The sequence below is a fragment of the Oncorhynchus mykiss genome, chromosome 27 (assembly GCF_057628025.1).
Source record: "Oncorhynchus mykiss isolate SJ-2025 chromosome 27, ASM5762802v1, whole genome shotgun sequence".
Lineage (NCBI taxonomy): Eukaryota > Metazoa > Chordata > Actinopteri > Salmoniformes > Salmonidae > Oncorhynchus > Oncorhynchus mykiss.
In genome coordinates, this window is record NC_143048.1 from 36,138,055 (window position 1) to 36,162,500 (window position 24,446).

The following is a 24,446-nucleotide window of genomic DNA, read 5'->3' on the forward strand; positions in this document are numbered from 1 at the left end:
CTTGTTATGTGCTAGCTGTGTTGTTCCACAGACAGAAGGGGTAACACAGACACGTCACAGGGGCCATATGCTGAAGAATCCTTTTAGAGCGTTCTCTCACCAAATCAATTCAACGTTTATTTGTCACGTGCGCCGAATGCAACAGGTGTTATAGACCTTACAGTGAAATGCTTACTTACAGGCTCTAACCAGTAGTGCAAAAAATGAATTAGGTGAAAAATAGGTAAGTAAAGAACTAAAACATCAGTAAAAATATATTTTCAGTAGCGAGGCTATATACAGTAGTGAGGCTATATACAGTAGTGAGGCTATTTACAGTAGTGAGGCTATATACAGTAGTGAGGCTATTTACAGTAGTGAGGCTATATACAGTAGTGAGGCTATTTACAGTAGTGAGGCTATTTACAGTAGTGAGGCTATATACAGTAGTGGGGCTATTTACAGTAGGGAGGCTATATACAGTAGTGAGGCTATAACAGTAGAGGCTATATACAGTAGCGAGGATATATACAGTAGCGAGGCTATATACAGTAGCGAGGCTATATACAGTAGAGAGGCTATATACAGTAGAGAGGCTATATACAGTAGCAAGGATATATACAGTAGCGAGGCTACATACAGTAGAGAGGCTATATACAGTAGCGAGGCTATATACAGTCTTGTTCAGGGGCAGAGCGACAGATTTTTATATTTTCAGCTCAGGGATTGGATCTTGTAACCTTTCGGTTACCAGTCCAACGCTCTAACCACTAGGCTACCTGCCGCCCCACATGAATGTATAGTTAAAGTAACTATGCATATATGATTAACAGAGAGTACCAGCAGCGTAAAAGGGGCACACAATGCAAATAGTCCGGGTAGCCATTTGATTACCTGTTCAGGAGTCTTATGGCTTGGGGGTAAAAACTGTTGAGAAGCCTTTTTGTCAGAGACTTGGCACTCCGGTACTGCTTGTCATGCTATGGTAGTGAGAACATTCTATGACTGGGGTGGCTAGAGCCTTTGACAATTTTTAGGGCCTTCCTCTGACACCGCCTGGTGTCGAGGTCCTGGATGGCAGGCTGCTTAGCCCCAGTGATGTACTGACCCGTACGCACTACCCTCTGTAGTAACTTGCGGTCGGAGGCCGAGCAATTGCCGTACCAGGCAGTGACGCAACCAGTCAGGATGCTCTCGATGTTGCAGCTGTAGAACCTTTTGAGGATCTCAGGACCCATGCCAAAGCTTTTTAGTTTCATGAGGGGGAATAGCTTCATCGTGCCCTATTCATGATCGTCTTGGTGTGTTTGGACCATTCTAATTTGTTGGTGATGTGGACACCAAGGAACTTGAAGCTCTTAACCTGCTCCTCTACAGCCCCGTCGATGAGAATGGGGGCGTGCTCGGTCCTCCTTTTCCTGTAGTCCACAATCATCTCCTTAGTCTTGGTTACGTTGAGGGATAGGTTGTTATTCTGGCACCACCCGGCCAGGTCTCTGACCTCCCTATAGGCTGTCTTGTCGTTGTCGGTGATCAGGCCTACCACTGTTGTGTCGTCTGCAAACTTAATGATGGTGTTGGAGTCGTGCCTGGCCATGCAGTTGTGGGTGAACAGGGAGTACAGGAGGGGACTGAGCACGCACCCCTGAGGGGCTCCAGTGTTGAGGTTCAGTGTGGCAGATGTGTTGCTGCCTACCCTCACCACCTGGGGCCCGTCAGGAAGTCTAGGATCCACCACCAAATATTGTAGTGTCCAAGTCCTAAAGCAATGGGACACCCTAAATCTTTCCCAGATTATTACCAATCCCACAAGGTATGACTCCAAACACTCAGAAAAGGCTACTCTTCTTGATGTTATCCTCACAAATAATCCTGATAGGTATCAGTCTGGGGTTTTCTGTAATGACCTTGTGATCACTGTTTTACAGGCTGTGTTCAAAATGGCTGCTCAGTGAAACGACCTGTCCTGATTTGTCATAGACGCTTGCTAAAAAAAGCCTTCCTTCATGAACTGGCCTCTGTAAAATGGTAAACAAGCCTTCCTTCATGAACTGGCCTCTGTGAAAGGGTATAGAATCAGCTTGATCCCTCTGTTGATATTTTCAGTGGTGTTGTGCCCCCATAAAGAAAATGAGTATTTAAAACAGGTTCAGCCCCTGGTTTGACTGTGATCTTCCAGTGTTACTGCACCTCAAGAATGTCTGACTGGCTCTCGTTCAGGCAATTGAGTATTAAGTGCACTCATGCTATCCGGAAGGCCGAAGTTAGTTACTTTAAGGAGCAGTTCTCTCTCTGTGGGTCTAACCCCAAGAAGTTCTGGAAAACGATTAAAGACCTGGAGAATAAACCCTCCTCCTCACAGCTGCCCATGTCCCTTAAAGTGCATGGCTGAGCTCTTTAATCACCACTTCATTAAGTCAGGATTCCTATTTGACTCAGCCATGCCTCCTTGACCGTCCAACATTTCCTCATCTCCCACCCCTTCTAATGCGACTATCCCCAATGCTTCATCCTCTTTTTCCCCTGCCCCACTACAATGTTTCTCCCTGCAGGTAGTCACTGAGTCTGAGGTGCTAAAGGAGCTCCTCAAACTTGACCCCCAAAAAACATCTGAGTTAGATGGTATAGACCCTTTCTTCTTTAAGGTTGCTGCCCCTATTACCGCCAAGCCAATCTCCAACCTTTTAAACCTGTCTCTCCTTTCTGAGGAGGTTCCCATTGCTTGGAAGGCAGCCACGGTTCGTCCTTTATTTAAAGGGGGAGACCAAGCTGATCCTAACTGTTATAGGCCTATTTCTATTTTGCCCTGTTTATCAAAAGTGTTGGAAAAACTTGTCAATAATCAACTGACTGTCTTTCTAGATGTCTATAGTATTCTCTCTGGTATGCAATCTGGTTTCCGCTCAGGTTATGGATGTGTCACCGCAACCTTAAAGGTCCTCAATGATGTCCCCATTGCCCTTGATTCTAAGCCATGTTGTGCTGCTATTTTTATTGACTTGGCCAAAGCTTTTGAAACGGTAGACCATTCCATTGTTGTGGGCCGGCTAAGGAGTATTGGTGTCTCTGAGGGGTCTTTGGCCTGGTTTGCAAACTACCTCTCACAAAGAGTGCAGTGTATAAATTCAGAAAATCTGCTGTCTCAGCCACTGCTTGTCACCAACAACGTAGCTCAGGCAGTAGGAAGCTCTCTCATCCATTTATATGCAGATGATACAGTCTCAAACTCAGCTGGCCCCTCCCCGGATTTTGTGTTAAATGCTCTACAACAAAGCTTTCTTAGTGTCCAACAAGCTTTCTCTACCCGTAACCTTGTTCTGAACACATCCAAAACAAAGGTCATGTGGTTTGGTAAGAAGAATGCCCCTCTCCCCACAGGTGTGATTACTACCTCTGAGGGTTTAGAGCTTGAGGTAGTCCCCTCATACAACTACTTGGGAGTATGGCTAGACGGTATACTGTCCTTCTCTCAGCACATATCAAAGCTGCAGGCTAAAGTTAAATCTAGACTTGGTTTCCTCTATCGTAATCACTCCTCTTTCACACCAGCTGCCAAACTAACCCTGATTCAGATGACCATTCTACCCATGCTAGATTACGGAGACATAATTTATAGATTGGCGGGTAAGGGTGCTCTAGAGCGGCTAGATGTTCTTTACCATTCGTCCATCAGCTTTGCCACCAATGTTCCTCATAGGACACCTCACTGCACTCTATACTCCTCTGTAAACAGGTTATCTCTGTATACCCTTCGCAAGACCCACTGGTTGATGCTTATTTTTTAAAACACTCTTAGGCCTCACTCCCCCCTATCTGAGATACCTGCTGCAGCCCTCATCTTCCACATACAACACCCATTCTGCCAGTCACATTCTGTTAAAGGTCCCCAAAGCACACACATCCTTGGGTCTCGTCCTTTCAGTTCGCTGCAGCTAGCAACTGGAACGAGCTGCAACGAACACTCAAACTGGACAGTTTTATCTCAATGTCTTCATTCAAAGACTCAATCATGGACACTCTTACTGACAGTTGTGGCTGCTTTGCGTGATATATTGTTGTCTCTACCTTCTTGCCCTATGTGCTGTTTGTTGTCTGTGCCCCATAATGTTTGTACCATGTTTTGTCCTGCTACCATGCTGTGTTGTCATGTGTTGCTGCCTTGCTATGTTGTTGTCTTAGGTCTCTCTTTATGTAGTGTTGTCTCGTGATGTGTTTTGTCCTATATTTTTTTTTTAATTTTTATTATTAGAATTTTTTTAATCCCAGCCCCCGTCCCCGCAGGAGGTCTTTTGCCTTTTGGTAGGCCGTAAATAAGAATTTGTTCTTAACCGACTTGCCTAGTGAAATAAAGCTTAAATAAAACAACTTGTGAGAGGAAGTCCAGTAGTGGGAGAGGATGAAACAAGGTGAAACTGGGCCGACATCGATGAAACATCTGATCTCAAAGCATTTTTCTGTTCCCAAAACGATAATCTACTATGAACACATTACACTACGTTTTATAGACTTGACACTTTGCCAAAGTAAAAAATTTTTTTTTTTTTGCAGAAGTGCAAAGGTCAAAATGAGTTTGTGCACACGTGCACTTCACAGAGGAGGCGTTGCTAACGGAAATATGCAAATTCGTGTTGCAACTCGCCAGTAAGATCTGGTTTTGACTACCTTCTTGCATGTTCTGCCCACTATGCTTCATTTGTCCCCATGGTAAACGACACAGATTAATTATCTTGTAGGGTTGGGCGATATGGACAAAATATCATATCACCATTTTTTTTTTTTTTGGGGGGGGGGGGGGCAGTATGACGGTATTTGATGTTATTTGACGTTTTTGAATAGTAAAAGTTCTACATTTGCTTCATGAGTAGTACGTGACCCTAGGGTGGCAACACCTGTACACCTGTACATTGTGATTTCAATGGGTCTTTCTCCATTCTGATTTTTATACTGTTCAATTCAAATTCAACCAAAAATAATCTCCTGCGTTTCCAGCAATTTCTGCATATCAAATCAAACTTTATTTGTCACGTGTCGAATACCACAAGTGTAGACTTTACCGTGAAATGCTTACTTACAAACCTTTAACCAACAGTGCCGTTCAAGAACAGAGCACTCAACTGAGATAATATCCACACTGCCACGTAGGGCTGCACGATATGGGCAAAAAAACGAGGCCTTATTTTTAACCAAATGTTGCAATTGCGATTTGACTTGTGATTCAGAGCAAAACACTTGGGTGAACTGTTGGAATCATGGAAATAGAATGATTATTCTAATTCTATTAGTTAAAATATAATAGTGGGCACTTCGAATACAGTGTTATGTTGACATGACAATGAATGAAGATGACAGGGAGGCGTAATTGTGACAGGGTAGGAACCAAAGGCTACATTAAATGTTTCTTCGTGTAGTCGACATACGTATTGATGCTTCACTTATTCTTCTTTGATTTAGAAGATACTGTTGCATCTACTAGCGGTTTGTAGATGTAAGAAACACAACCCTAATAGTGTAATTATAGAATGTTAGTCTATTTATATTATGAAGCAAAGTGGAAACAACTTCGTTGTCATCAACATTGGTGTGGGGCTAGGTCTGTGTGGAAAGGGACATTGAGAGAGCGGAGAGGGCTGACTCAAGTAGCAGAGTTAACTATAAAAATGGACGTTACACACGGCGTGTCACATTTAACAAACCAAACATTCAAATATCTTTATAGAAGGTAAAGTAAAAACCCAAACCAGTCCGCGCATCAGTACCGGTAGATAGTAAAATATGGTATACCGCCCAGCCCTGCTATCTTGGGTTAGTTCTGAATATCTTTGGCTGTGCTGTGTTGTGTTGTGTTGTGCTAGCTGCTCGTTGGCCTGGCTTACAGTCCCAGATGTGTGTGTGTTGATATAATCATCTGTGTCATGGCACATTGGGAAGAAAGTGCTTAACCAACTGTAGATGCTGACAGTGGAGCCCCTCTCATATTCCCCTTTATTGACAACTGATGAGATGAAACGTGTCTTCACAAGGAAGAAAGCACACGCGCACACACACCACACACAGGCACACATGCACAGACACAAGCACATATACACACACGGACGAACACTACAATGTTTGTGTTTTTGTTGTTGTGTGTGAGTGTACAATAAATGTGTGTGTGTGAAAGTGCGTATGTATGCTTGCAATTTGTGAGCCACAGCACCTATGTGTGTAATTCACTTATTGCGAACACATCGATCGCCACGGTGATGGATAGAACATGGGAATGCGTAGTGTGCAGTTACCATGGTGATGGGAGAATTGTGGCGTGGCAGCAGGACTGTTTTTGGCTAGTTAATGACGGTTGTTTCTGTTAAGCTGATGTTTCATGTCTTACAGGAAATAGTTGAGCTTTGTGTTGGGCTGTTTTGTGTTAGGTTAGAGAGAAAGTCACGTTCAGGCAATCTGCCTTTCTCCTGTCTCCACAGGTAGAGAGGCCCTTTTCTCTTACATCCAGCTGTCTATGTCAGTTGGCCAGTAACGCTGTCAGAGTCAACATTGTGTCTGTGAGTGTGTGTGTTTGTTTGTGTGTTGGCTCAGAGCTCCAGGTTGTTTTTTAGCTTGCTTCCACCTAGACTTTCTACCAAACGGCAACCAGCAATAAAAATAACCAACCTCACACAACCTTTAAAACACAACCTATGTCTCTCTCTGTTGTCATGACAACAAGACAAGGGTGCTGCGAATCACATGTAGTCACGACCGAAATTATTGGCACCCTTGATAGAGATGACAAAATACTGTATAAAATAAATAATACAAATACAGAGCATGGGAAAATTATATTATTTTATACTAATACAATTACTGAGAGAAAAATGGGGTGTCATTAATGTTAACCCCTATCTTTTTGAGACAGAAAAAATTATTACTTGTTAAACAAATATTTTTTCTGAGCAATTGTTTTAGTTGAAAATAATATAATTTAGAAATTTTGAGCATAGACTATATCTCAAATCAAATGTATTTATATAGCCCTTCGTACATCAGCTGATATCTCAAAGTGCTGTACAGAAACCCAGTCTAAAACCCCAAACAGCAAGCAATGCAGGTGTAGAAGCACGGTGGCTGGGAAAAACTCCCTAGAAAGGCCAGAACCTAGGAAGAAACCTAGAGAGGAACCAGGCTATGTGGGGTGGCCAGTCCTCTTCTGGTTGTGCCGGGTGGAGATTATAACAGAACATGGCCAAGATGTTCAAATGTTCATAAATGACCAGCATGGTCAAATAATAATAATCACAGGCAGAACAGTTGAAACTGGAGCAGCAGCACGGCCAGGTGGACTGGGGACAGCAAGGAGTCATCATGTCAGGTAGTCCTGAGGCATGGTCCTTGGGCTCAGGTCCTCCGAGAGAGAGAAAGAAAGAGAGAAAGAGAGAATTAGAGAGGGCATACTTAAATTCACACAGGACAGTATTTGTATGATTTATTTTATTCTGTCTTTATTGCTCATCTTTATCAAGGGTGCCACTATTTTTTGTCATAAACATATGCATTTGTATTTATTATGGATCCCCATTAGCTGCTGCTATGTGGTGAGCTGGATATGTCCTGGCTCAAACCAGGCTCCTGTTGCAGAGCTCTGCTCTGCTGGTCGTCTAGAAGGAACTTAGCTCTGTTTAAACTAACATGCTGACTACACCACCCATGCTGACTACACCACCCATGCTGACTACACCAGGCATGCTGACTACACCACCAATGCTGACTACACCGGGCATCTGACTACACCACCCATGCTGACTACACCACCCATGCTGACTACACCAGGCATGCTGACTACACCACCCATGCTGACTACACCAGGCATGCTGACTACACCACCCATGCTGACTACACCGGGCATGCTGACTACACCACCAATGCTGACTACACCGGGCATCTGACTACACCACCCATGCTGACTACACCGGGCATGCTGACTACACCACCTTTGCTGACTACACCGGGCATGCTGACTACACCACCCATGCTGACTACACCACCCATGCTGACTACACCGGGCATGCTGACTACACCACCCATGCTGACTACACCGGGCATGCCGGTGCGTCCGCATGTTGATTTTGTCCATCCACACCAGACACGATCAGGACACGCAGGTTGAAATATCAAAATTAACTCTGAACCAACTATATTAATTTGGGGACAGGTCGATAACAAACATGAAACATTCATGGACAGCTAGCTAGCTTGCTGTCGCTAGCTCATTTGTCCTGGGATATAAACATTGGGTTGTAATTTTACCTGAAATGCACAAGTTCCTTTTTTTTCATGGATCTTTGTAGAATATCGACCCATTGACCAACTGACAGGTGTCTTCGCTGACATTTTCAACATGTCCCTCATTGAGTCGGTAATACCAGCGTTTCAAGCAGACAACCATAGTCCCTGTGCCCAAGAACACGAAGGCAACCTTCCTAAATGAATACAGACCCGTAGCACTCACATCAACACCATTATCTCAGAAACCCTAGACCCACTCCAATTTGCATACCCCCAAACAGATCCACTGATGATGCAATCTCTATTGCACTCCACACTGCCCTTTCCCACCTGGACAAAAGGAACACCTATGTGAGAAGACTATTCGTTGACTACAGCTCAGCGTCCAACACCATAGTACCCTCAAAGATCATCACTAAGCTAAGGAACCTGGGACTAAACACCTCCCTCTGCAACTGGATCCTAGACTTCCAACGGGCCCCAGGTGGTGAGGGTAGGTAGCAACACATCTGTCACACTGATCCTCAACACTGGAGCCCCTCAGGGGTGCGTGCTCAGTCCCCTCCTGTACTCCCTGTTCACCCATGACTGCATGGCCGAACACGACTTCAACACCATCATTAAGTTTGCAGACGACACAACAGTCTGATCACCGACAATGATGAGACAGTCTATAGGGAAGAGGTCAGAGACCTGGCCGGGTGGTGCCAGAATAACAACCTATCCATCAACGTAACCAAGACTAAGGAGATGATTGTGGACTACAGGAAAAGGAGGACTGAGCATGCCCCCATTCTCATCGACAGAGCTGCAGTGGAGCATGTTGAGCGCTTCAAGTTCCTTGGTGTCCACATCACCAAAAAACTAACATGGTACAAACACACCATGACAGTTGTGAAATGGGCATGACGAAACCTGTTCTCCCTCAGGAAACTGAAAAGATTTGGCATGGGTCCTCAGATCCTCAAAAGATTCAACAGCATCACTGCCTGGTATGGCAACTGCTTAACCTAGGCGGTGTCAGAGGAAGGCCCTAAAAATGGTCAAAAACCACAGCCACCCCAGTCATAGACTGTTCTCTCTACTACCGCACGGCAAGTGGTACCGGAGTACCAAGTCTAGGACAAAAAGGCTTCTCAACAGTTTTTACCTCCAAGCCATAAGAGTCCTGAACATCTAATCAAATGGCTACCCGGACTATTTGCATTGTGTGCCCCCCCCGACCCCTCTTTTACACTGCTGCTACACTCTGTTTATCATATATGCATAGTCACTTTAACTATACATTAATGTACATACTACCTCAATTAGCCCCAGCACATTGGCTAACCGGGCTATTTGCATTGTGTCCCACCACCCGCCAACCCCTCTTTTACGCTACTGCTACTCTCTGTTCATCATATATGCATTGTCACTTTAACCATATCTATATGTACATACTACCTCAATCAGCCTGACTAACCGGTGCCTGTATATAGCCTCGCTACTGTATATAGTCTCGCACCTGTATATAGCCTCGCTACTGTTATAGCCTCTATACTGTATGTAGCTTCGCTACTGTATATAGCCTCTATGGATGTAGCCTCGCTACTGTATATAGCCTCGCTACTGTATTTAGCCTCACTACTGTTATAGCCTCGCTACTGTATTTAGCCTCGCTACTGTTATAGCCTCGCTACTGTATATAGCCTCGCTACTGTATATAGCCTCTACTGTATGTAGCCTCGCTACTGTATATAGCCTCGCTACTGTATATAGCCTCGCTACTGTATATAGCCTCTCTACTGTATGTAGCTTCGCTACTGTATATAGCCTCGCTACTGTATGTAGCCTCGCTACAGTATATTGTCTCGCTACTGTTATAGCCTCGCTACTATATATAGCCTCGCTACTGTTATAGCCTCGCTACTGTATATAGCCTCGCTACTGTATATAGCCTCACTACTGTATGTAGCCTCGCTACTGTATATAGCCTCGCACCTGTATATAGCCTCGCTACTGTTATAGCCTCTCTACTGTATGTAGCTTCGCTACTGTATATAGCCTCGCTACTGTTATAGCCTCGCTACTGTATATAGCCTCGCTACTGTTATAGCCTCGCTACTGTATATAGCCTCGCTACTGTATATAGCCTCGCACCTGTATATAGCCTCGCTACTGTTATAGCCTCGCTACTGTATTTAGCCTCGCTACTGTATATAGCCTCGCTACTGTATATAGCCTCGCTACTGTATATAGCCTCTACTGTATGTAGCCTCGCTACTGTATATAGCCTCGCTACTGTATATAGCCTCGCTACTGTACAGTGGGGCAAAAAAGTATTTAGTAAGCCACCAATTGTGTAAGTTCTCCCACTTAAAAAGATGAGAGAGGCCTGTAATTTTCATCATAGGTACACTTCAACTATGACAGACAAAATCACATTGTAGGATTTTTAATGAATTTATTTGCAAATTATGGTGGAAAATAAGTATTTGGTCACCTACAAACAAGCAAGATTTCTGGCTCTCGCAGACCTGTAACTTCTTCTTTCACTAAGCTACACCTGTTGTATTCTGCGCACGTGACAAATAAACTTTGATTTGATTTTGATTCACACAAAATCACATGTTCTCTACTCTGACAATTAATCCACAGGTGAAAGGTGAAACCTTGTTAGTTTCTAGTAACTTCACCAACTTCAAACATCTGCTATCTGAGCAGCTAACCGATCGCTGCAGCTGTACATAGTTTATCGGTAAATAGCCCACCTAATCTACCTACCTCATCCCCATACTGTTTATATTTATTTACTTTTCTGCTCTTTTGCACACCAATATCTCTACCTGTACATGACCATCTGATCATTTATCACTCCAGTGTTAATCTGCTAAATTGTAATTATTCACCTACCTCCTCATGCCTTTTGCACACAATGTATATAGACTCTTTTTTTTTCTACTGTGTTATTGACTTGTTAATTGTTTACTCCATGTGTAACTCTGTGTTGTCTGTTCACACTGCTATGCTTTATCTTGGCCAGGTCGCAGTTGTAAATGAGAACTTGTTCTCAACTAGCCTACCTGGTTAAATAAAGGTGTTCTCAGCTAGCCTACCTGGTTAAATAAAGGTGTTCTCAGCTAGCCTACCTGGTTAAATAAAGGTGTTCTCAACTGGCCTACCTGGTTAAATAAAGGTGTTCTCAACTAGCCTACCTGGTTAAATAAAGGTGTTCTCAACTGGCCTACCAGGTTAAATAAAGGTGAAATAAAAAAAGAAAATAAATAATCTCTCTTAGTTCAGTCTTCTGTGGAGTTTATATGCCTTTGGCAAACAACTTTAAGGTGCGTTACTGCAACCAACTGGACTGGAGGGTGGACCTCGTTCATTTTTCAATCACCCTCGTGGGTATATGCTCCTAATAACCAGGCATGACTTGCACTGCGTCAAGCGCCTTAAAAAGAACCAAGTTCTATTTTTAGTGCCTGGCTTCGCAGACGCTCATTGACGCGGGCCAGCAGTTTGTATGAAATTATAGATTAACATGTATGTGTAAACTTATTTTGCAACACTCACGCACGCAACGCGGCCGGTGTGGCCAGCATGTACCCATCTACCTACTTGTCTGTCTGTCTGTCTGTCTGTCTGTCTGTCTGTCTGTCTGTCTGTCTGTCTGTCTGTCTGTCTGTCTGTCTGTCTGTCTGTCTGTCTCCTTCAGTCCTTAAAAACGGGAACTACACAATTGTAATGTTACGTGTGGCCATGCATGTGTATGCCTGTATCAGTCTGTGCACGTGAGTCCATGTGTCTGGTGTGTGTGTGTGCCTGTGAGTCCATGTGTCTGGTGTGTGTGTGCCTGTGAGTCCATGTGTCTGGTGTGTGTGTGCCTGTGAGTGCATGTGTCTGGTGTGTGTGTGCCTGTGAGTGCATGTGTCTGGTGTGTGTGTGCCTGTGCGTGCATGTGTCTGTGAGTGCATGTGTCTGGCGTGCATGTTTGTGGCCTATAGTTTATTTTACCAAAAATCGACTGGCATAGCTATGCCCTTTAACCCCGTTCTCTGTATCGTGCTCTCTCTCTCTTAATGATTTGTTCCCTCTCTCTCTCTAATGATGTGTTCCCTCTCTCTCTCTAATGATTTGTTCCCTCTCTCTCTCTAATGATTTGTTCTCTCTCTCTCTCTAATGATTTGTTCCCTCTCTCTCTCTAATGATTTGTTCCCTCTCTCTCTCTAATGATTTGTTCTCTCTCTCTCTCTAATGATTTGTTCCCTCTCTCTCTATAATGATTTGTTCCCTCTCTCTCTCTAATGATTTGTTCTCTCTCTCTCTAATGATTTGTTCCCTCTCTCTCTTAATGATTTGTTCCCTCTCTCTCTCTAATGATTTGTTCCCTCTCTCTCTTTAATGTGTTCCCTCTCTCTCTCTAATGTGTTCCCTCTCTCTCTCTCTCTAATGATTTGTTCCCTCTCTCTCTTTAATGTGTTCCCTCTCTCTCTCTAATGATTTGTTCTCTCTCTCGTTAATGATTTGTTCCCTCTCTCTCTTTAATGTGTTCCCTCTCTCTCTTAATGATTTGTTCCCTCTCTCTCTCTAATGATTTGTTCCCTCTCTCTCTTAATGATTTGTTCCCTCTCTCTCTTTAATGTGTTCCCTCTCTCTCTCTCTAATGATTTGTTCTCTCTCTCTCTAATGATTTGTTCCCTCTCTCTCTTAATGATTTGTTCCCTCTCTCTCTTTAATGTGTTCCCTCTCTCTCTCTAATGATGTGTTCCCTCTCTCTCTCTCTCTAATGATGTGTTCCCTCTCTCTCTTTAATGTGTTCCCTCTCTCTCTCTAATGATTTGTTCCCTCTCTCTCTCTCTCTAATGATTTGTTCCCTCTCTAATGATTTGTTCCCTCTCTCATAGAGGAGAGATACTCTGCTCGTTCAAACTACTTCAGCCGGATAAATGCTTTTCAGTCAGCGTGCTCACAACTAGCCAATACCACTGTGTATGTAAAGTAGTCTATGAGAGAGAGGTAGTTTGACCATATTGGATACACATATTTCCCTCAGATTACAAAGACCCACATTTGAAAACAAATCCAATTTTGATAAACTCCCATATCTACTGGGTGAAATACCACTGTGTGACATCACAGCAGCAACATATGTGAACAGTTGCCACAAGAAAAGGGCAACCAGTGAAGAACAAACACCATTGTAAATAGAGTCCATATTTATGTTTATTTATTTCCTCTTTTGTACTTGAACTATTTGCACATCGTTACAACACTGTATACAGCCATAATGACACTTGAAATGTCTCTATTCCTTTGGAATCCTTTGGTAATGTTTACTGTTTATTGTTTAGAGGGAAGAGGGGGTCCATTTGTAGAGAGAAATAATAAAATACCACACCTTAACTTGTCGCTCCATCTCTCTCAATCTCCTCGTTCTTCAAAACATCTGGCAATCTGTCCATCTCTCTCTCAATCTCCTCGTTCTTCAAAACATCTGGCAATCTGTCCATCTCTCTCTCAATCTCCTCTTTCTTCAAAACATCTGGCAATCTGTCCATCTCTCTCTCAATCTCCTCGTTCTTCAAAACATCTGGCAATCTGTCCATCTCTCTCTCAATCTCCTCGTTCTTCAAAACATCTGACAATCTGTCCATCTCTCTCACAATCTCCTCGTTCTTCAAAACATCTGACAATCTGTCCATCTCTCTCTCAATCTCCTCGTTCTTCAAAACATCTGACAATCTGTCCATCTCTCTCTCAATCTCCTCTTTCTTCAAAACATCTGGCAATCTGTCCATCTCTATGGCAGTGTGATCAGAATAGCACACATTCCTCTCACTCTCTCCCTCTCCTCGTCACGCTCTCTGCTCTCACACTCTCAAATTCAATTCAAAGGGCTTTATTGTCATGGGAAGCATATGTTTACATTGCCAAAGAAAATGGAATAGACAATAAAGAAAAGGGAAATAAACAAGAGAAACATTAGTAAACATTACACTCACAAACGTTTTAAAATAATATAGATTGGCTACTATTATTGGCTACTATTGGTTAAAGTGTTGTAATATTGGACCAGTTGCACTCTGAGGCGGCTGATGTTGGTGGATTTGGAAGAGGATGGAGGCAACAGTGGAAACAGCCTCAGATCCACAAAGTCCTTTCCACCAGGTGGCTGATGAGATATGTTGGCACAACTACCATATTGCTTATCCAATCCAAAGCCCTTGCTTGGAAGTGTACTTCACCAGACTGCCAAGAACCTTGCCCTCATCCAGGCCAAGGTGGCGAGACACAGTAGTGATGACACCATATGCCTTGTTGATCTCTGCACCAGACAGGATGCTCTTGCCAGCATACTTGGGGTCCAACATGTACGCTGCGGGGTTTATGGGCTTCAGGCAGAAGTCTTCACACTTTTTGATGTATTTCAGAACTGCAGATTCCTCTGCTTGGAGCAACAGTGAAGTGGGCAGGGCAGTACGGATTTATTCTCTTACATCTGCAAGCAGAGTCTGAACATCAGACAGGATGGCATTGTCTCCCTCAATCTGTGCAATGGCTACGGATATAGGTTTCAGACTGCTTACCACTCTCTCCCAAAATACATCACCAGGAGGGTCCTCTTGATGGGGCTGTCCATATCGGCAGACTGTGATATGGCCATTTCTTGGAGAGACTCCTTCCCCTCCAGGAGACTGTCAAACATGATGACAACACTAGGCAGCTTCAATGTGGTGCTCTTCTTCGTCTCACTTTGCTTGGTGAGGTAGATTGCTGTTATAACTTGATGACCCTTCACATACCTAACCATTTCCTTGACTCTCTTGCAGAGTATATCCATTGTTTTCAGTGCCATGATGTCCTTGAGGAGCAGATTCAATGCATGAGCAGCACAGCCAATGGGTGTGATGTAAGGGTAGGACTCCTCCACTTTAGACCAAGTAGCCTTCATGTTCGCAGCATTGTCTGTCACCAGTGCAAATACCTTCTGTGGTCCAAGGTCATTAATGACTGCCTTCAGCTCCTCTGCAATGTAGAGACCGGTGTGTGTCTGTTGTCCTTTGTGTCTGTGTTCTTGTAGAATACTGTTTGAGGGGTGGAGAAGATTTAGTTAACTATTCCTTGCCCACGAACATTTGACCAGCCATCAGAGATGATTGCAATACAGTCTGCTTTCTCTATGATTTGCTTGACCTTCACTTGAACTCTGTTGAACTCTGCATCCAGCAAATGAGTAGATAAATCATGTCTGGTTGGAGGGGTGTATGCTGGGCGAAGAACGTTCAGAAATCTCTTCCAATACACATTGCCTGTGAGTATCAGAGGTGAACCAGTTGCATACACAGCTCGAACAAGACATTTCTCTGACTACGCTCCTCCATTGAGTCAAAAGAACTTCTGATTCCAGGAGGACCAAAAGCTGTTGCTATCGATAAGGTGTCTGATTCCAGGAGGACCATAAGCTGTTGCTATCGATAAGGTGTCTGATTCCAGGAGGACCATAAGCTGTTGCTATCGATAAGGTGTCTGATTCCAGGAGGACCATAAGCTGTTGCTATCGATAAGGTGTCTGATTCCAGGAGGACCATAAGCTGTTGCTATCGATAAGGTGTCTGATTCCAGGAGGACCATAAGCTGTTGCTATCGATAAGGTGTCTGATTCCAGGAGGACCATAAGCTGTTGCTATCGATAAGGTGTCTGATTCCAGGAGGACCATAAGCTGTTGCTATCGAAAAGGTGTCTGATTCCAGGAGGACCATAAGCTGTTGCTATCGATAAGGTGTCTGATTCCAGGAGGACCATAAGCTGTTGCTATCGATAAGGTGTCTGATTCCAGGAGGACCATAAGCTGTTGCTATCGATAAGGTGTCTGATTCCAGGAGGACCATAAGCTGTTGCTATCGATAAGGTGTCTGATTCCAGGAGGACCATAAGCTGTTGCTATCGATAAGGTGTCTGATTCATCATTTTCACCTCTTTTCTTTTTTTATTTCACCTTTATTTAACCAGGTGGCCAGTTGAGGACAAGTTCTCATTTACAACTGTGACCTGGCCAAGATAAAGCAAAGCAGTTCGACACATAAAAAAACACAAGAGTTACACATGAAGTAAAACAAACATACAGTCAATAACACAATAGATAAAGCTATGTACAGTGTGTGCAAATGTAGTAAGATTAGGGAGGTAAGGCAATAAATAGGCTAAAGAGGCGAAATAATTACAATTTAGCATTAATTCTGGAGTGGTAGATGTGCAGATGATGATGTGCCAGTAGAGATACTGGGGTGCAAAAGAGCAAAAATAAATAAATAACAATATGGGGATGAGGTAGTTGAGTGTGCTATTTACAGATGTGCTGATTAAAGGTACAGTGATCGGTAAACTGCTCTGACAGCTGATGCTTAAAGTTAGAGAGGGAGATATGTCTCCAGCTTCAGGGATTTTTGCAATTCGTTCCAGTCATTGGCAGCAGAGAACTTAAAGGAAAGGCGGCCAAAGTAGGTGTTGGCTTTGGGGATGACCAGTGAAATATACCTGCTGGAGCATGTGCTACGGGTGGGTGTTGCTATGGTGACCAGTGAACTGAGATAAGGCGGGGCTTTATTTAGCATAGACTTATAGATGACCTGGAGCCAGTGGGTATGGTGACGAATATGTAGCGAGCGCCAGCCAACGAGAGCGTACAGGTCGCAGTGGTGGGTAGTAAGGGGCTTTGGTGACAAAATGGATGGCACTGTGATAGACTGCATCCAATTTGTTGAGTAGAGTGTTGGAGGCTATTTTGTAAATGACATCTCCAAAGTCGAGCATCGGTAGGATAGTCAGTTTTACGAGGGTATGTATTGGCAGAACGAGTGAAGGAGGCTTTGTTGCGAAATAGGAAGCCGATTCTAGATTTAATTTTGGATTGGAGATGTTTGATGTGAGTCTGGAAGGAGAGTTTACAGTCTAACCAGACACCTATGTATTTGTAGTTGTCCACATATTCTAAGTCAGAACCGTCCAGAGTAGTGATGCTCGAGGGGCGGGCAGGTGCGGGCAGTGATCGGCATTTAGTTTTACTAGTATTTAAAAGCAGTTGGAGGCCATGGAAGGAGTGTTGTATGGCATTGAAGCTTGTTTGGAGGTTTGTTAACACAGTGTCCAAAGAAGGGCCAGATGTATACAGAATGGTGTCGTCTGCATAGAGGTGGATCAGAGAATCACCAGCAGCAAGAGTGACATCATTGATATATACAGAGAAAAGGTTCGGCCCAAGAATTGAACCCTGTGGCACCCCTTTAGAGACTGCCAGAGGTCCAGACAACAGGCCCTTTCCGATTTGACACACTGAACTCTATCTGAGAAATAGATGGTGAACCAGGCGAAGCAGTCATTTGAGAAACAAAGGCTATTGAGTCTACCGATAAGAATGTGGTGATTGACAGAGTCGAAAGCCTTGGCCAGGTTGATGGAAGATGGCTGCACAGTACTGACTTTTATCGATGGCAGTTATGATATCGTTTAGGACCTTGAGGTGCACCATTGACCACCTCAGAAACCAGATTGCATAGTGGAGAAGGTACAGTGGGATTCTAAATGGTCGGTGATCTGTTTGTTAACTTGGCTTTTGAAGATTTTAGAAAGGCAGGGCAGATCGATATAGGTCTATAACAGTTTAGGTCTAGAGTGTCTCCCCCTTTGAAGAGAGGGATGACCGCGGCAGCTTTCCAATCTTTGGGGATCTCAGACGACACGAAAGAGAGGTTGAACAGGCTGGTAATAGGGGTTGCAACAATTTCTGCAAATAATTTTAGAAAGAGAGGGTCCAGATTGTCTAGCCCAGCTGATTTGTAGGGATCCAGATTATTCAGCTCTTTCAGAATATCAGCTGTCTGGATTTGGGTGAAGGAGAAGCGGGGGGGCTTGGGCAAGTTTCTGCGGGGGGTGCAGAGCTGTTGGCCGGGGTATGGGTTAGTAAAATGCTTATTGAAATAATCGATTGTCGTAGATTTATCAGTGGTGACAGAGTTTCCTCAATGCAGTGGGCAGCAGGGAGGAGGTGCTCTTATTCTCCATGGACTTTAGTGTTCCAAAACTTTTGGAATTAGTGCTACAGGATGCAAATGTCTCTTTGAAAAAGCTAGCCTTAGCTTTCGTAACTGACTGTGTATATTGGTTCCTGACTTCCCTGAAAAGTTGTATATTGCGGGGGCTATTTGATGCTAATGCAGTACCCCGCAAAATGCTTTTGTGCTGGTCAAGGGCAGTCAAGTTTGGGGAGAACCAAGGGCTATATCTGTTCTTAGTTCTGCATGCTTATTTAAGATGGCAAGGAAAGATCTTTTAAAGAGCAACCAGGCATCTTCTACTGATGGGATGAGGTCAATATCCTTCCAGGATACCCGGGCCAGGTTGATTAGAAAGGCCTGCTCGCTGAAGTGTTTCAGGGGGATTTTGACAGTGATGAGGGGAGGTCGTTTGACTGCGGACCTATTATGGAAGCAGGCAATGAGGCAGTGATCGCTGAGATCCTGGTTGAAGACAGCAGAGGTGTATTTAGAGGGCAGGTTGGTTAGGATGATATCTATGAGGGTTCACATGGTTACAGATTTAGGGTTGTACCTGGTAGGTTCCTTGATAATTTGTGAGATTGAGTGCATCTAATTTAGATTGTAGGATGGCCCGGGTGTTAAGCATATCCCAGTTTAGGTCACCTAACAGTACAAACTCTGAAGATAGATGGGGGGCAATTAATTCACATATGGTGTCTAGGGCACAGCTGGGGGCTGTGGGGGGTCTATAACATGATGTAACAGTGAGAGACTTATTTCTGGAAATGTGGATTTTTAAAAGTAGAAGCTCGAATTGTTTGGGCACAGACCTGGATAGTATGACAGAACTATGCAGGCTTTCTCGGCAGTAGATCGCAACTCCGCCCCCTTTGGCAGTTCTTTCTTGTCGGAAAATGTTGTAGTTGGGGATGGAAATTTCTGAATTTTTGGTGGCCTTCCAAAGCCAGGATTCTGACACGGCTTGGACATCAGGGTTGGCGTGGTGTGCTAAAGCAGTGAATTCAAAAAACTTAGGGAGGAGGCATTTGATGTTAACATGCATGAAACCAAGGCTTTTACGGTTACAGAAGTCAATAAATGAGAGTGCCTGGGGAATAAGTGTGGTGCTGCGGGCTACAGGGCCTGGTTTAACCTCTAAATCACCAGAGGAACAGAGAAGGAGTAGGATGAGGGTACAGCTAAAGGCTATACGAATTGGTTGTCTAGTGCATTGGGATCAGCGAATAAAAGGAGCAGATTTCTGGGTGTGGTAGAATAGATTCAGGGCATAATGTACAGACATGGGTATGGTAGGATGTGATTACAGTGGAGGTAAACCTAGGCATTGAGTGACGATGAGAGCGGTTGCGTCTCTGGAGGCACCAGTTAAGCCAGGTGAGGTCTCCACATGTGTGGAGGGTGGGACAAAAGAGCTATCTATGGCATTTAGGGTGGGGCTGGGGGCTCTACAGTGAAATTAAACAATAATAACTAAACTAATCAGCAGTAGACAAGGCATATTGACATTAGGGAGAGGCATGTGTAGCCTAGTGACCATAGGGTCCAATGAGCAGCAATAGGTGAGTCAGGGAGCCGTTGGGTAGTTGCTACTACGCTAGGCGAGCTCGAGACACACCGATTCAGAAAGCTAGCGGGCCGGAGATAGTAGATTGGTCTTCGGCAACGTCGCAACGGAAAAGCCTGTTGAAACCACAGACGATTACGTCTGGAGACCAGTCGTGATGGATCGGCGGGGCTCCGTGTCGGCAATAAAGGGTCCAGGCCAATTGGCAAAAGAGATATTGTAGCCCAAGAATTAGCTGGTAGACCTCGAATAGAAGTAGAGGGACTTTTGTCAGAGGTTGCTTGTTGTGAGTGCTGCGGGAACTTTATCCACTTGGCCAGATGATTCTGCATCTTTGTTGCATTCTTCACATGTGACTTGGCACAGTATTTGCGAATGTACACAGCTTTTCCTTCCACATTAGTTGCAGTGAAATGTCTCCACACATCAGATAGTGCCTGTGGCATTTTCCTGTAAAGATTAGAAAAAAATGTGTAAAAAAAAACAAACAAATACATTCCATGTACAGATAAATAGTTAAGCAGTTTGATTAAATAACTCCTTTATTAGACAAATGTTTTAAATGAAACATGTATGGAAACAGGTGAATGAACACTCCCCAGTTGGCAGGCTCAAGCAAGCTAAACCCCACATGGTAGCAAAAACTAACTAGCAGAAATTGTTAACAAGTTAGAAATGATTGTAAACACACGTTGCTGCAGGGTACTATTTACTAGTTAACAAAAACATAATGTATGTCATATAAAATATATTCATCCCACTCAGTATTGTAATCAAAATTTACCAGAAAGCAGGTAGTTATTGGTTCAGACAGTGTAGTAGTGTGGGCTCAATAGCATCTCATTAGTGTACAAGATCTTGAGAATCAGCTGTACATACTGTATGATGGAAGTGCACTGCACATGTGATGGAAGAATGCACTGTGCATGCAGAGGGTTGCAATTCCATTGAATTGGGGCTAGATTAATCAAAATATGCCACAAGATCTAAAATTTCTTTATGTGTATCCCTCAAAAAAGGTTCACTGCTATGTCCTAGCTGAATTAATTTAAACATAATTCCCAAAATTCCCAGGCTTAACTTCCCATGGAACATTTCCCGGAAAGTTTCCGACCCTTTGCAACCGTACTCAATACATTGTTTTCACTGCTGTTGATGATACTGCAGAGGATTTTTGAGAGATTGCTGCTGAAGCATATTCTACGGTAATTATTAGGGTCAAATTTGCCTCCACTTTTGTTGATTGGTGTGATCAGGCCTTGGTTCCAAATAAAAGGGAATATCCCAGAGCTGAGGATAATGTTGAAGAGTTTTAAGAATAGCCAATTGGAATTTGTTGTCTGTATATTTTATCATTTCATTGAGGATACCATCAACCCCACAGGCCTTTTTTTGTTAGAGGGTTTGTAGTTCATACAATGTAATTGGAGAATCCAGTGGGTTCTGGTAGTCTATAATAGGTGATTCTAAGATGTGTATTTGATCATGTATATGTTTTTGCTGTTTGTTCTTTGTTATTGGGCTGAAAAGGTTGGAGAAGTGATTTATCCATATTCTTCATCAAACCATTTCTCATTCTTAGTTGTCTTAGGTTTTCTGCCTGAATTAAAATGTGATATGTCCGCTGATAGGTCAAATATATTGTTCAGGCTTCCTGCTGCCAAATTTACACCTTCACTATTGGAGGAAAACATTTTGTCCAGGAAGTTGTCTAGGAGGGATTGGATTGGTTGTTGGCCCATTGTTTTTGGTAGGTTTCTACACTACCCTCCTTCCATCTATACATTTTTTTTAATAGTATTCAGTTTGTTCGGCTTCGATGCCTCGTGGTTGATTCTTGCTCCGTTCAAGTAGATTGTGATTTTGATGTAATCTGATAGGAGTTTCAGTGGGCTGAATGTGAATGCTCTGAGAGACTCAGGGATGAGGTCGGTGATAAAGTATTCTACAGTACTACTGCCAAGAGATGAGCTATAGGGGTACCTACCGTAGGAGTCCCCTCAAAGCCTACCATTGACTATGTACAGACCTGGCGTGCGACATAGCTGCAGGAGTTGTGACCCGTTTTTGTTGGTTATGTTGTCGTAGTTGTGTCTAGGTGGGCATATGGGGGAGGGAATTCTGTCACCTTACGTCTGCTCTATAGCAAATTAGCATACCCTCTGAGTCCCTTCCCTGTTTCCCACCTGGTAGTTTGGTGGATGGAACTACCAGCTCTCTGTAACCTAGAGGGCAACCAGTGGGGTCCATCTCCGCCATACCATGTTACTTGTAGGATGAAATGTCTGTATTTCTGATTTCTTTGAAGGCCAAGTTCCTGCTCTTTAGACCAAAGGCAGATGATCTCAGGCCTAGGATATTCCAGGATGAGATAGTGAAGGCTTTGTGTTTCATAAAGTGTCCACTGTTGTTGGCCGTGTGGTTTGGCCCCAGACCAGTAAGTGTGAGCAGAGCCTGCTGAGCATCTGCTACATGCCATTGGCTTGGGCTAGTGTAAGATTGGGGGTTGGGCCTGTTTGTCCGCTCACGGTCTGGGCATATGTGTGACTCATGTTGAGGCCCTCTTTGTTGGAGTGGGGGGCATGGGGTGGGAGGCTGTCGCGCAGGTCTGGGAGAGTGTCCCACAGGTCTGGGAGAGAGGTCTGGGAGAGTGTCTCACAGGTCTGGGAGAATGTTCGCTGATCTGGGAGAGTGTCCCACAGGTCTGGGAGAGAGGTCTGGGAGAGTGTCCCACAGGTCTGGGAGAGTGTCCCGCAGGTCTGGGAGAGTGTCCGTTGATCTGTTGCTCTTATGTGAGGTGGTGGGGCGGTGGTTGAGGGCGATGTCCTTTAGGGTCCTGGCGACGGTGGGCACTGCTGCCTTGTATAGGTGGACCTGGTCGTAAAGGCTGTTCAAGTCCAGGGTGGAGTGGTGGGTGTTACAGGAATTAAATTCCTCTGTTTTAATACCCAATCAAAATTAAACACTCTGTCAATTCATGACCCTTATTTTATAAAAATGGACAGAGCCCAGTCTTAAAGTCAAACAGCAGATTTTATTCACGAGAGTACTGCTCCTTACACATTTTACCACAGGTTATAAACTGAAAATGACGTCAGCATTTTCTAAATGTTCCGTCTCTTCTTGACACTGGTAGAAAGGCTCTATAGATCTCAAGCCTTCCCACCTCACCTAGAGCCAAGGTCAGCCTGTGTAGATAAGCATTCTAGCCAGTCTGGCGATATAGTTCATTCACTTCTACCAAGGAACAGTCAGTCATTGTCCTAATTCTTGATTATATTTACACACATTATATTCAGTACTAGGATTAAAAAGAAAATTCATACATATACAGTAACATAATAGTATTCTGATTAGTACATATACAGTAACATAATAGTATTCTGATTAGTACATATACAGTAACATAATAGTATTCTGATTAGTACATATACAGTAACATAATAGTATTCTGATTAGTACATATACAGTAACATAATAGTATTCTGATTAGTCAGTCCTGATTGAAATGTATACATAATTAGTCATTATTGATAAAAATTCCCTTAACAGTGGGCCAGGTAAACATTTTGTTTTAAGGCACAGTCACGGGAAATACTTGCATTTACCCAATGTATGGTAGCAGGGTGGAAGCCTTTTCGTGGTAGCAGCATGAGGATAATCATTTGTGCGTTGAAGAAAGTGGTAGAAGCTTTTTCTATCACTCCCTTGAGTGCTGTGGCCACCTTTTCCTGCTGTGTTCTCAGGTTGTTTGTGCCTGTGTGTATTATTATGTGGCTGGGTGACCCTAGTTGGTCCTCAGACAGAAGGTCTAGGGCGCGCTGGGTGTTTGGACACCAGAGTTTAGACACTGTGTGTTTGGGAAAAAGTTTATTGTATTGTATATATTTCCCATGTGAGTCCATAAGGAGTACAATCTGTGTCTTGTGTCTGTCCTCAGTGGGTGTGGGGGGGTTTGTCAGGAGTGCTATCAGGGGGGCTGACAGGGGGGTGATATGAGGAAATGTGGTCCCCTGGGCTTGATGTTTTTCATTTATCTGTCCTGCTGTGATGACGAGGCTTTGGTCTCTCTCTCTCATTGCCAAGGTTACCCACATTGGTGTGCTGGCATCTGCTCATTGGTGTTAGTAACCATGGAGATGAGATACTGAAGTGGATCATTAGAGATCCACTTCTAGGGCTGTTGCGGTGACTGTATTACTGTCACACTGGCGGTCACGTCGGCAGACAAATTCCACATGACCGTTTAGTCACGGTAATTAGGCTTCTCCAAGCTCTGATGCTGCTGATGGTCATTAGTAGCCTACCAAACTTGCTAACTGCCTGGTACTCAGCACTCTATTGTCCCTCTAATCACTCTGACATCAATGCAAATGTATTTGAAAATCGAACACTTCATGAGAGCCCATGAACTCATGTTGCATAGATGACATGCATTTTTTCCCGCTGCCCCTGTTTTGATACAGGTGCATGTTAATGGTCCTTACTAAATCAAAACAGATGTCACACATACACTAAATAATATATGTGAAGACAAGATTAAGTCAAGAATAGTCTGATGGGTGGCAATATTAGCCTATCACTTATGAATGATATATTATCACTA

At 43.7% G+C, this 24,446-nt stretch overlaps 1 protein-coding gene across 1 annotated transcript in view; it reads left to right on the forward strand.

The window, feature by feature from the left end:
* The window catches only part of gucy1a2 (guanylate cyclase 1 soluble subunit alpha 2), a 105,290-nt gene that overhangs the window by 71,805 nt on the left and 9,039 nt on the right, over nt 1-24,446 (forward strand). The window lies entirely within an intron of this gene.